The sequence below is a fragment of the Eschscholzia californica genome, unplaced genomic scaffold (genome assembly GCF_041429995.1).
Source record: "Eschscholzia californica isolate CP2 unplaced genomic scaffold, dmEscCali1.0.p SCAF_3, whole genome shotgun sequence".
NCBI lineage: Eukaryota > Viridiplantae > Streptophyta > Magnoliopsida > Ranunculales > Papaveraceae > Eschscholzia > Eschscholzia californica.
In genome coordinates, this window is record NW_028238420.1 from 42,449,583 (window position 1) to 42,461,809 (window position 12,227).

The 12,227-nt window shown below is 38.8% G+C and overlaps 1 long non-coding RNA gene across 1 annotated transcript; it reads left to right on the plus strand.

The window, feature by feature from the left end:
- Window positions 1-4,793: 4,793 nt before the first annotated feature.
- Window positions 4,794-7,042, plus strand: LOC147550486 (uncharacterized). Its single transcript, XR_015237928.1, has 4 exons — window positions 4,794-4,967; window positions 5,195-5,359; window positions 5,463-6,447; window positions 6,844-7,042. It is a non-coding gene; the product is annotated as an uncharacterized LOC147550486 (long non-coding RNA).
- The last annotated feature ends 5,185 nt before the right edge of the window (window positions 7,043-12,227 follow it).

Consider the following 12,227-nt stretch of genomic DNA (forward strand, 5'->3'; position numbering starts at 1 on the left):
GAGCACCAAGTCTGATCACCACCACCCCTCTGTCGCTCTCTCTCGTTTTCTCAACCCTCACACAGTTTATCTCTCTATCTCATAATACATCCCTCTTACTCTCTTTTTCACAAAGGCTCTTTCTCATAAAGTCTCTCCCTCACTTTCTCTCAAATCTATCTCTCACAACCTATCTATCTATCTATCTTTCTTTCTCATACACAGTTCATGCGAATGAAACGATTCCTTCACCAAACCAGAGTTCGAGGAGGGTTTTGTGGTTGGGCGACCACAAATTTTTTTAGTAGTTGGCCCTTATATGAATGCTTCGTGATCAGAATGGCCACGAGATGCAAAGATACATAGAGAATTACTTAGTGAGAGAGATATTCAGAGAGAGACAGTGATATGTAAAGAGAGAGTGAGAGGGTGAGCGAGAGGGTGAGAGAGAGGAAGAGAAAGAATGACAGAGAGATTCAAGATACACAGTGAGAGCGAGGGAGTGAAGGGAGAGAAAGGGTGACAAAGAGAGAGGGAGACACTGTGACTAAGAGAGTGATAGGGATGAGGGAGAAAAGGGTAAATGATGATGGTGGTTGTCGGAAGTGGTGACCGGAGTTGGTGATCGAAAGAGGACAGTTAAGAAATAGATTTGAAAAATAAGAATAAAGGTCGCAGGTAATGGCGGTTTACCAACGGCCCTTACCGGAATTGAGAATTCTTTGCGTCTCGAAAAATATTCTTAATTCTCCAAAGCGCTCACCTTTAATATAACACTGTCTCACCAAAGTTAAATTTTCTTTTGTATTTTACTTTTTTTAAATGATGGTCTGGGGTATCCAAAATGTTACATCCTCCAATAACGTCACTTTAGGAAATGTATCCAAACGCGTAGAACAGTTTTAGATCTCATTTAAAATTGCATTCCTAGGAACCTTATTGCTATGAATGAGATTAACCAAGGTCGCCCTTGGATCATTAGAGGTTATCTTATAGTCATGCAAGAGGTTGATTTTCCCTTCCATGGGGAGGTTCCTGCTCTCATGCAGGAGCCAATGTGGTGCAGCTTCTCTCGTTTACCCTCATCTATACAGAACCGCCATGATCTAGAAATTATCTTTTCCTGTATGGGGTATATTTTTCAGATTCAACCCAAAAATTTCATATGGTGACAAACTCTAACATCAGAATTCAATTCATGTACGATGTTTGTACCCCTTTGTTAGCTACTCTACATTCTTTATTTACGGATGGTGGGAAACCAGTAAATTTCAGCTATTTTAAATTTCCTAAAGCTATCTGTCACAAATGTAGAGTTGTAGATCACCCCATCACTCCTGCATTAAACCTCAATCCCATTTAGATAGTGTTCCCATGGAAGTAAACTTTGTGGCTCATGGACCTGTTGATAATTGGGCTCTTACTGTGGTCCCTCCTTCTAATGCTCAATCCTATCCTATTCCCCCTCATGAATTGTTTCAACAGAGAGGAAAGAGAAAGGACTTGGAGAGGTTAGTTGAGGTCAAGATAGAAGAAGACTTTCGCCATCAACTTATGAGCAAGAGGTCGAAGGATCACAGGATGGGTCAGATCTCTCCTTTCTCGGGTAGTCATCAAAGTGGGTTCTCTGGTAATTCCTCCAAGTCTTCCTCTATCACTGGTTATGGTCCCTCTAGTTGGTACACTCCACCCCCAAAATCTATAGATAGCTTGGAGGAACGTCGAAGGCACTTATTTGCTGATTCTCTTTTGGAACCATAAGGGTGGCTAGTGGAGGGATGGGGATGATCATATTGGAGCATGGGATAATGGAGTGTTCAATTATTCTGCATACATGACATATGGCTTTGGGAAACTTGAAGTAGCTGAAGTTAACAAGAATGCCACTGTCTGTAAAGATAGAATTGAGAGTAGCTAGCAGGGGGGTCCTCACATCATACATGAATTGTATTCTAATATAGGAAGAGGTCACCAGGCTAAAGTTCTTGGGTTGCATTTGTAAGATGTAACCCATGCAGGAGAAAATAATATCTAGGTCATGCCTGTTTTGAATAGAAGATGGAAGACCTGCTAGACTGCACCACATGGGTTCAAAAAGGAGTTTAGGTATCTCACCTTGTAAAGGAAAGTCAACCTCTGCCATGACCACTAACATACCTCTGATGATTCATGGGCGACCATCTTCAATCCCATTAAGAACATAAGAGTTTTTTGGTTTGGTTTAATTATGAAGTGATTCGGTCCAACAGAGGAGGCAATGATATCACACTCACGAAAGAACTTAGACTGGCCATTAAGTTGTCTTATGATGTATCCAATGCCAAACTCATATGGACAGCATAGTCGAACATAGAATCCAGAGTTGATCTCTTGAAGATCTTTATTTTTAGCTGGTTTAGGGTATAAGAAATTGTTAGGTTCCCATCACTAGATAGATTCAACTGGATGGCCATTTGGTTTGTAAGGGAATCCACTAGATTACCTTTATTTAGGTGCCACATGAAAGAACTTAGGTATTGAATGGTAAGGAGTAGTTGAGGGAAGTAGAGAGAGTTTATATACTGGAGTCTCTTCCTCTTCTATCTAATGGGAGTATTTTTTTCCTGTGGTGGTTGTCATGATGACTAACCTCGAGAAGGAGAGGAAAAGAAATTGAAGACGGCAAGTAAGACTCATATCTGACTACTAATTGTCTCGGGAAGGAGATAAAGAGATACTCAGAGATGCCACTTGTTGAAATCAAAGCTTCGAGAAGCTAAGAGGAAGACTAAGCGACTCTAATTAGTGGAATCTCTCAACATGCAAAAGGGTTAGGGGTAGATCAGACTGTTGGAAGTTGAATCAGGCTAACCGTAGTCTAGGGATGATAAGATATACTAATAAATTAATAGCTAATAAAGGATATAGAGAGAGAAAGACTTCCCTGAGTTAATACATGGTTGATGTTCGCGAGGCGTGAGTCTTTATTACCCCATGCTCGTCCGGCTCTTGGGGTGATCGCTCTTACCGATCGCTATGATTGGTGGTTATCATGTATGAGGATAATGGACATGTGAGTTATTTTAGGGATAAGCTTGGAGAGACGGTGGCCTGATGATGAAGGAAAAAAATTTAGGGTTTCAGAGAAATGAGATGAAGAATCGCCTTGGTGACGTCAGCCCAGGCATTCTCTCTCCTAAAAAAACCCTCATCTACTAAGGTTCTACTCAACCAATTTGTCTATGATTTTTGTGAAAATGAATGGACTTACTACTACTGTCAACCTGTTCCATCGTGACTTGGACCTTATACGACGTGCAATGCAAACACAAGAAAATTTTATTATGCACATTGGCGAAGCAAACTGGGCAAACACAGAACTATTTTTCAGTCGAACCAAATCGAACTTCATTAAACTGGTTTGACTCAACTTGAGCTTTTGAAATCATTCAAATTGAACCGACCAATTACACTTTTCTTAAGGAAATCATCCTTCATTAGATTTGGTCTGTATCGAACTCCTAACAAAAATGGAGGAACAAATATATCTCCTCAGCAACTGACTACATATTTAACTTTATAGAATTTTGAATCCAAACTACCCTGACTTAACAGCAAGAGTTTCAATTTTGTTTTTTGAGAAATCGACTACGATCTACGTTAATCGTTACAAGGCGTTGATACATCGAGACGATGTGATAAACACTATAACTTTCAAAATACTACTGAGCCTAAAGCCTGATGAATTAAATGACCTATAGCCCGACGAATTAAATGGGTTGAAGCCTACATAAACTACTATATTTATACCCAAGTCCAACATTTCTGGATTTGCACTTCCATGAAATCGAACCTGGGACATCTGTATTGTAGAGTATATACCCTGACCAACTGGGCTACCAGTGGTTGGCTGCAAGAGTCTCTATTAGCTTGGCGTCGGCTGGCCCAAAAGTAGATGACCATTGATTTTGAATCTATGATCATGGGTCTCCTTCTTGGGCCTCGCTGTACCTGACTACCCAAGCTCGATAGCCGGCACTAAACCTAAGTGAATAGGGGTTAGATGGATGGCCATTGGATGAGGGATATGAAAGAAGGGAAAATTACTGAAACCCCCGACTTTTGATAATGCGTTTACTGAAATCCTCGACTTTTATTAGTAATTACTGAAACCCCCGACTTCCGTTAGATTTAACTTTCATATTTTCAATATTACTTTCTTGCCCTCTTACTAAAACCCCCACTTTTGATAATCTGATTACTGAAATCTCCGACTTTTCTAACCTTTACTAATTGAGATTACTGAGACCCCCGACTTTGAAATGAACGGTGCAACCCAATCCCAATCCATGTTTCCAAACACCCCTAAATATCTTTCTCTATCAACAATTAGGTTCTTACTTTTCATCACCATTGTAGTAACATAAAACCAAGATATTAGAAAAATCAGAATTATATTTGGCAGTTTGGAGTTGGAAACTTGGATTTTTAGTGAATGTCATTCTCCACTTTCCACCACTCCACTTTACTTCATTATTTTTTTTCTCTCTCAATACATAAAGCTTATAAACTTTTGTGTCATTACTGGTTGGAGAAGAAAGACTTTTGATATAAGCGCCCCGATATTGTGTTTAAGGGGCCCGCGTTTTCTAATCCCCAACAGGTCCGGTTTTAGTAAATGTCCTTTTGGTAATTTCTCTCTCTCTAACAGCATCACACCGTGAAATCTAACGGAAGTGGGACGGAAGTCAGGGGTTTCAGTAATTACTAATAAAATTCGGGGGTTTCAGTAAATGCATTATCAAAAGTCGGGGGTTTCACTAATTCTCCCAAAGAAGGAAATCTCTCTCTCTCTCTCTTTCTAAACGAGGATGCCTCTTCTTAATTTTCCAACTGCTAAAATCCTAACAATGTCTTAGGGAACGATTGGAGAAGAAGAAGATCTGATTAACTAATTCTTTATACTACTACACAAGTTGATATCGCTGAACCAATTTCGTCAAAACAAGGTACGTTTAGACAAGATCTTCTCCCCCTCCTTTGTTTTTCTTAAATTGATTATTCAATTCAGTAAAAACAAAACCCTAGTTAACGTATTTGTATCTTCAATTGCGTTTCTTATTTCTCAACCTTTGTGAATTGATTATCGTGAATTAATCATGTTAATTTATTAAATTGGATTGTTTATTATTAATATTATTTTATCATCTGTTCCTATATACTGTATAAAATAAAGAAGATGGAAGGTAAGAGTGGAGAAGTAGTATCATCGTTCGAGGTGTACTTCAGAAGCGCATTAGAACTATCACATGGTTATGGAAGCTGCCATGGCTCCATAAGTAGAAAAGATTTCTTCTTTTTCTATGAAGCTACTAACTTCCCACCTACTCTTGTTTCCAAGGTAATTGCTAACTACTACTGTACCAACAACATCTTTCTTATATTCATATCATCACTATATGGTAGAAGAAGCTATACTAATTATATTTCATATGTTTATGCAGCTATGGTCGATCGTTAATCGGAATAATAATAATAAGATAGGACGGGAAGAGTTCTACCAATCACTTCAACTTACAACTTTGCTGCAAAAAGAGCATGAAATTCTGATAGCTTATTTGGAAAACGTATATCCCGATTTAACCAATTTTGACAAGGATGTGTTACCTAAGCTTGATTTAGCTAATGTCCCCCTACCACATATTGTTAACTTGAAGAAATGGTGGTCAAGTTCCGACCCCAATGTATTTACTCCAACATGCTTGCCGCCCATGAATAAAGACGCTCTATGTAACCTACCAGGTCGTTGGCTTCAGGTAACCCCAGATGAGTTTAAAGTGAAGGACGGCAGGCCTGGCTGCAAACCGATGATCGGATCCCGCATTATCATACATGAACCAGAAATTGGGGCGACACTTGACAAACTGAGATTTAGGCTTCCAAGTCTTGAAGAAGATCTACCTTGGTTGCAGTGGGACGATCTGCCAGAGTATGCTAAACAACAAGTTTCCAAAAAACTACCACTACCACCACCAAGGCGACGACCACAACGACCAACATCAGTGTCAGTGTCACATCCAGTAGAACAAGTTTGAATAGGTGCGGCCTGCTTTGACTTTTGATGCAGGAAATGGATGGCAGGAAGAAATATTTGCTAGTACTTGAGAGAGGTAGGAGGTAAGAGTGAAGGACTTAGAAGGATATTCTCTTTAGATTAAGTTTGCTAATACTACCACCTAGTTTCAACAAAAACTTATTGAGGGTCGTTCACCCTATAAACAAGATTTTGATATTTTTTGTTGCTTGCAAGTACAAGGTGGAGGTTGTTTTTTTATGAGAAATTTAAACTACTGCTAATTAGTCTTCCTAATGCCACTTTCAGTTTTAATATATTTTCCAAATGGAGGACAGGACAAAGAAGTGGAGAAGTGAAGAGGGGGATTAACAAAATAAGAGACAAAAAAGAACTAGACATAAAAAAAATCAAATGTTTAGAGATAAAAAAGGAGAAATTACTGAAATCCACCTTTTCATAATACACATTACTAAAACCCCCACCTTTAATTAATAATTACTAATACCCCCACCTTAATACACTTACTGAAACTTCCACCTTTTTATACATTATTGAAACCCCCGCTTTTTTTTATGAAAAGGTGGGGGTTTTAGTAATGTATATTTACTGAAACCCCCACCTTTTCATAAAAAAAAAGCGGGGGTTTCAATAATGTATAAAAAGGTGGGGGTTTCAGTAATTATTAATTAAAGGTGGGGGTTTCAGTAACGTGTATTATTAAAAAGTTGGGGTTTAAGTAATTCTCCCGAAAAAAAAGATAATGACATCCAATTTTAGGCACTTAATGGAATCAGTTGGTCACAAATCAGAAGCGAAACGTGTTAACCTCCTTTTCCCCGCCTTAGGCTTTAGTCCATATTAGGTATAATAAAGTAAAACCACAATTATATGGTTTTTGGGCTCCAACTCTTAACATTCAAGATTTTTCTTCACGACTGTCGTCGGCGAAGGGTCGTCGTCGTCAGATTGCTACTGTGAAAATACTTCTTTTCTCTTCTCTCCTTTCACTGCCACTTGCCCACCACCATTTCTCTCTCTCTCGATAAAGGAGAGGATTTTTCTTTATCGAAACACCTGAAATGATTCCAGAAAAAGATAAGAAGAGGTCGGGGCATCCAAAATTTTATAGCTCAACATTTTGGGAGCACCCAAAGTTATTTGGATCCTCCAATCAGTGGCGTGGATGAGATTTTGGGGGTCCGTTGCGAACTTTTAACTGGGGTCCTTCACCATATGATGCAAGAACCGAAAAATATTTACATGCAATATATTAGTAAAATAGCTAAAATTAACTAAAGAAAATATTACCATAACTAAAATAAATTATGTAAAAGTGTTAATGCATGAAAAATTACAGAACACTAGTAATTAGAATATTTAAGTTATATTTGATGTAAGCAAATAAGTCCAAGACCACAATTTAATTGAATATTTGAAAGAATCAATTATATGAATTAAAGAAGTATTCTTATAGTAAATAGGTATGATTTGGATTTTGGAGGACCCAATTCAACACGTAAACCCTATATCTTTTGCATAAAAAATTATTCGGATGACAAAAAAATGCACATTTAGAGAAGAAGATGTACAATGTTATTGTATTTTAGTATGTGAGATGAGGGGAGGGGGGAGAGAGAGATAAAACAATAGTATAGAGAGAAAAGAAATGAGAACCATAAAAATAAAATTAAATGAAAATATAAAAACACCTAATAGAGAACGAAATTGAAGAGGCCTTTAGAGTAGTTACAAACATAATAATATGACCTTATATACTGGGCTGGGTGCCTTCAGGTATCATATCTCATAAAACGGGTGCCCTTAGGTGTCATATCCTATAAAACTTTGAAAAAAATGATTTTAATTGTAGAATAGGGGACTAGAACACGGGACCTCATGGGCGCTAGATTGTGTCGTCTACTATCCAGGCTACTCACCTCGTCTTGCATGTTTTGCGACATTTCTTATTTTATACTTAAAACAGATTTAACATTACCAACATGGGGCCCTTAGATGGAGAGGGGCCCTGTGCGACCGCACCAGTCGCACCCCCTCTCCCACGCCCCTGCCTCCAATGATGTCGCCTTAAGAAATGTACCGAAACGGGTAAAACTATTCTAGATCCCATTTAAAATTGCATCCAATATGATGACCGACGCTGATAAGAGGACTCCTTGGTGCACCCCCCTTGTCTTATTAACCACCTCAGCTATAGAGTATGACAGGGGGTCCCCCAATCATTTTTGTACAAAGACTTCGAACGGGTCGCTCAGGCGTTGTGGAAGTTCTACTTAACGTCTTTCCTGAGAGACGCACAACCCCATATCGTGGTTCACTATAGTAGTCCAGTCCTTCCAAATTTACGGGGCCACCTCTCATTTTCTCTCTCTAGACTGCATCATTTTCTCTTTCTACACTTGCAATGTAGCTTCTTCTTCCTCCTCTTCTTCCTTCTGTCTTCTTGTTTGCCTCACTTATCGTTCTTCAAAAAATGTTGAATTTTACACTTCGAATAGGAAACTATTATCACTTATCTTCTCGCATAGGATTCCCCAAACTTCAATATCTAACGCGTCTTATTGAAAACTACACACTCGACTCCATCTACTCACTCTCAAACCTAATACAAGACTCTACAAAAGTCTTTGTAAATACCCCTTTGTATTAATTTGGTCAGGCACGTATATACAACAATTTGCACAAACTCTACAAAAGTGTTTTCTTTAAATATTCATCTCTATTAACTTTTCCTCCAAAATTATTTATTCAACACGAGAACCATTAATATGGCCGTAACTTTGGAGAAATAAGAATCTTTTTTGGGGTGAAATTTTTTAAAGGGGAAATGTGAAAATTCGGAAGATTTTTCGGAGAAACAAATTTTAGGGGAAACTAAAACATTTCTTCCTCGAGCACCAACTCCGGTCACTACCACCACTCTCTTACTCTCTTTGTCTCGCTCTATCTTTTTCTTTCTCTCTCTCTCTCACCCCCACACAGTCAATCTCTCTATCTCATAATTCATCTCTCTTTTGTTTCTCTCTCTTACTCGCCTTCTCACAAAGTCTCTCTCTCTCACAATCTATCTCTCACAGTTTATCTTTCTTTGTTTCTCATACACAGGTCCTGCGAAGGAAAATGTTTCCTTCATCGAAACTAGACCTCGGGAAGGGTTTCGTTAAACCCTCCTTGAGGGTTTTGTGGCTGGCCGACCGCGAAATTTTTTGTGGCCGCCCCTTTCAAGAATGCTTCGTGGTCAGAATGGCCACGAGATGCAAAGATACATCGAGAAATTCAGAGAGAATGACTTAGTGAAAGAGGATTGAGAATATACACTATAACCCACAATGAGAGTACATCAAAAGTGATAAACGTCAAAAACCTCCCATTGACAAGATTGGAGAGATTCCTCCAAATATGAGTATTTCACTCATCTCATGTAAGGAATGTTTGACTTTGGTTCTGTTAAACGTCGTACCGTAAAAGGAGGTTATAAAGGCGGACATTGGGTTAGACATGATAGACATGAAGCTGACTGAGAGTACAAGAATGGATTGCGTCATCCTATTAAGTTAGCAAAAGTATCTCGGGGCCACTTGATGAGTAGCAATTGAAAATGCGTTGCCACTTGATGTGATTAATTGTTTGGATTGACAGTTGTACTCGGGATCAAGAAAGTCTGAAAGATACGACGTATCAGATGAGGTACAAATTGACATGAGAATCGAGCACTGCACTTGTTCTAATTAGAAGTGGGAGACTGAAGGAGATGTCCTTCGACCAAATATGCAATGCGAGCAATTTGTCTGATAGGACAATTAATGAAGAAGATCACCAAGTCCGGACGATTTAGGGATTGTAGTGTTTGGCTAGAAACCAACTATGATAGTCGGATCATAGGGCGATTTGCGGCTAACTTTGTCCAGATCCTACACCGGTTTACACCAAAAAGTGTCTACTTGATCGAAGATATGACTAGAGGGAAGAGACATATAAACATGGGTTGGACCCATAAATATGTCCAAAAAGTCTAAAGAAAGCTAAGACAAGATAGTTAGAAGGCCGGAACAAAAAGGTTTTGGGCCAGAGCACTTAAGGACACTTAAGGCCCATAAGTGGGGGCGACCTAGGCATGACCGAGCACACTATAAAAGGGCCGACCAGATCTTCCCAACAGGACTTAATATTGACGACCACATTAGAGAAAGAAAGAGCTACTTCAAAAAAGCCCAAACCTCCATCTACTTTGGTCTTTTAGAAAACCTAATTAAGGTTGGACTTTAATTTTCAGATTCTATATAAGGGCCTCATGAGAAGAGAATTAGGGGTAGAAAATTTTCAAGGAGATTTCTTACTCTACAACATCAAGTAGAGAAAGAAAGGAAAAATAGTTCACAACTATCTATGCAGTCTAAAGGAGACACCATAACCCAACATATAGTTCTCTAATATTGCTCTCTGTTTGCCAAGTTGCTGCCACCACCCTGATTGAAATGTACCAGCGAATAGGGCAGATTTCACCACTCTACATGTCTTACCACAGCTTAAAGAGCTATTTGATGAACTTGTCTTTACCCAGGACATTAATGCTTCCAGTTCTTCTGGCAGAAGCGTTAAAGTTTCCAAATTGAAGTTTGATGAAGATATTAAAATGGAAAGCCGCATGGATCTTGTGTGGGTACTATCATACATATGGTTGTTAAACACTGTTTTCAGCTTAAGAATTAACATTAGTGTCCTTTTTTTTTATGTGAATCTCCTTTGGCTATACGCAAGTTACTTTTATATCCTGGGAGGTTTTCCAGTGGGCTCTAGGATCGAAATTATACCTAAGTACTACTTTTCATACTCAGACAAATGGGCAGTCAGAAGGACCATTCAAATCCTTGAAGATATGCTTTAAGCATGCGTGCTAGATTTTGGAGGCTCTTGGGCAGATCATTTATCCTTAGCACAGTTTTCGTATAATAATAGTACCCAAGCAACTATAGGTATGACACCGATCGAGGCTCTATATGGATGACCTTGTAGATCATCAAAGCGCTGGACAGAAGTGAGAGAGAAAACATTTCTAGGACCAAATTTGATGCGAGAGACAGTTGGTAAGATGACGCTAAGCAAGGAAAGAATACTGCTAACCCAAAGGAGACAAAAAAACTAATGCCAATAACCGACGACTACTGTTAGAATATTATGTGAATAGCATGGTTTTGTAAAGGTGTCACTAATGAAAGGAGTAAAGAGATTTGAATTTCAAGCCAAGCTAGCGTCGAGATTCATTTGTTCTTTTGATATCCTTGAAAGAGTTGGTGTAGCAGCATATCAAATATGTTTTCCACAAAAGTTAGTGAAAGCTCATGATATATTACACGTCTCAGAACAAAGGAAGTATCAACCATCTCTGCTTATGTGATTAGTAGGGGCGAGTTGGAGATTGATGAAGATGCAACCTATGATGTGAAGCCAATCATGATTTAAGACAAACAACTAAGGTACCAAGCAACAAGGAAATTCCGTTAGTGAGAGTTCTATGGAGGCACAACAACATCGAAGAATCAACATGGGAGAAGGAGGCAGAAATGCAAGAACATCCAAAACTCTTCAAAGATTAAGATGCACGAAGAATATAAGGGTGGTGAGAGATATGGTGTTTAAAAATATGAGGCCTTAAGATGGTAAAGGAAAATCGAGTATGTTATCTGAATGAGCCCATAAGTACTCCAACAAGAGAAGCTTTTTGAAGATCTGTAGATATAGTCACAAGTTCATGATTATGTTGTGGGGTGATGAAGAAAGGTTGGGACCTGATTTAGTTAAGAAACCGTTAAAGGAAAATGAGTCGATTGGAGAGATTCATTGGGAGAAAGTGGGAGGTAATCCAAATTTCGAGGACGAAATTTCGGGGAAGAAATTTCTTTTAAGGGAGGAAGATTTTAACATCCCAAGTTTTCAGATTTCAGGAATGAAATAATAAGGTTTGCTGAAGGACTATGGCTGTTCAAAGGAAGAAATCAGATGGGAATGAGTTGTTCGTCGTTTTCACTTTGGGGTTAGGAGATGAATAGAGGGAAAATGGGGGGATTTTGCTAGGGTTCTTGCTAATTCAAGCTTTCCGAGTGAAATCAAACTAGTTTGATATTGGTAAGGATTTTGTTTCTCTCTCTAGATACAATGGTTGTTTGAGTTCAATTAG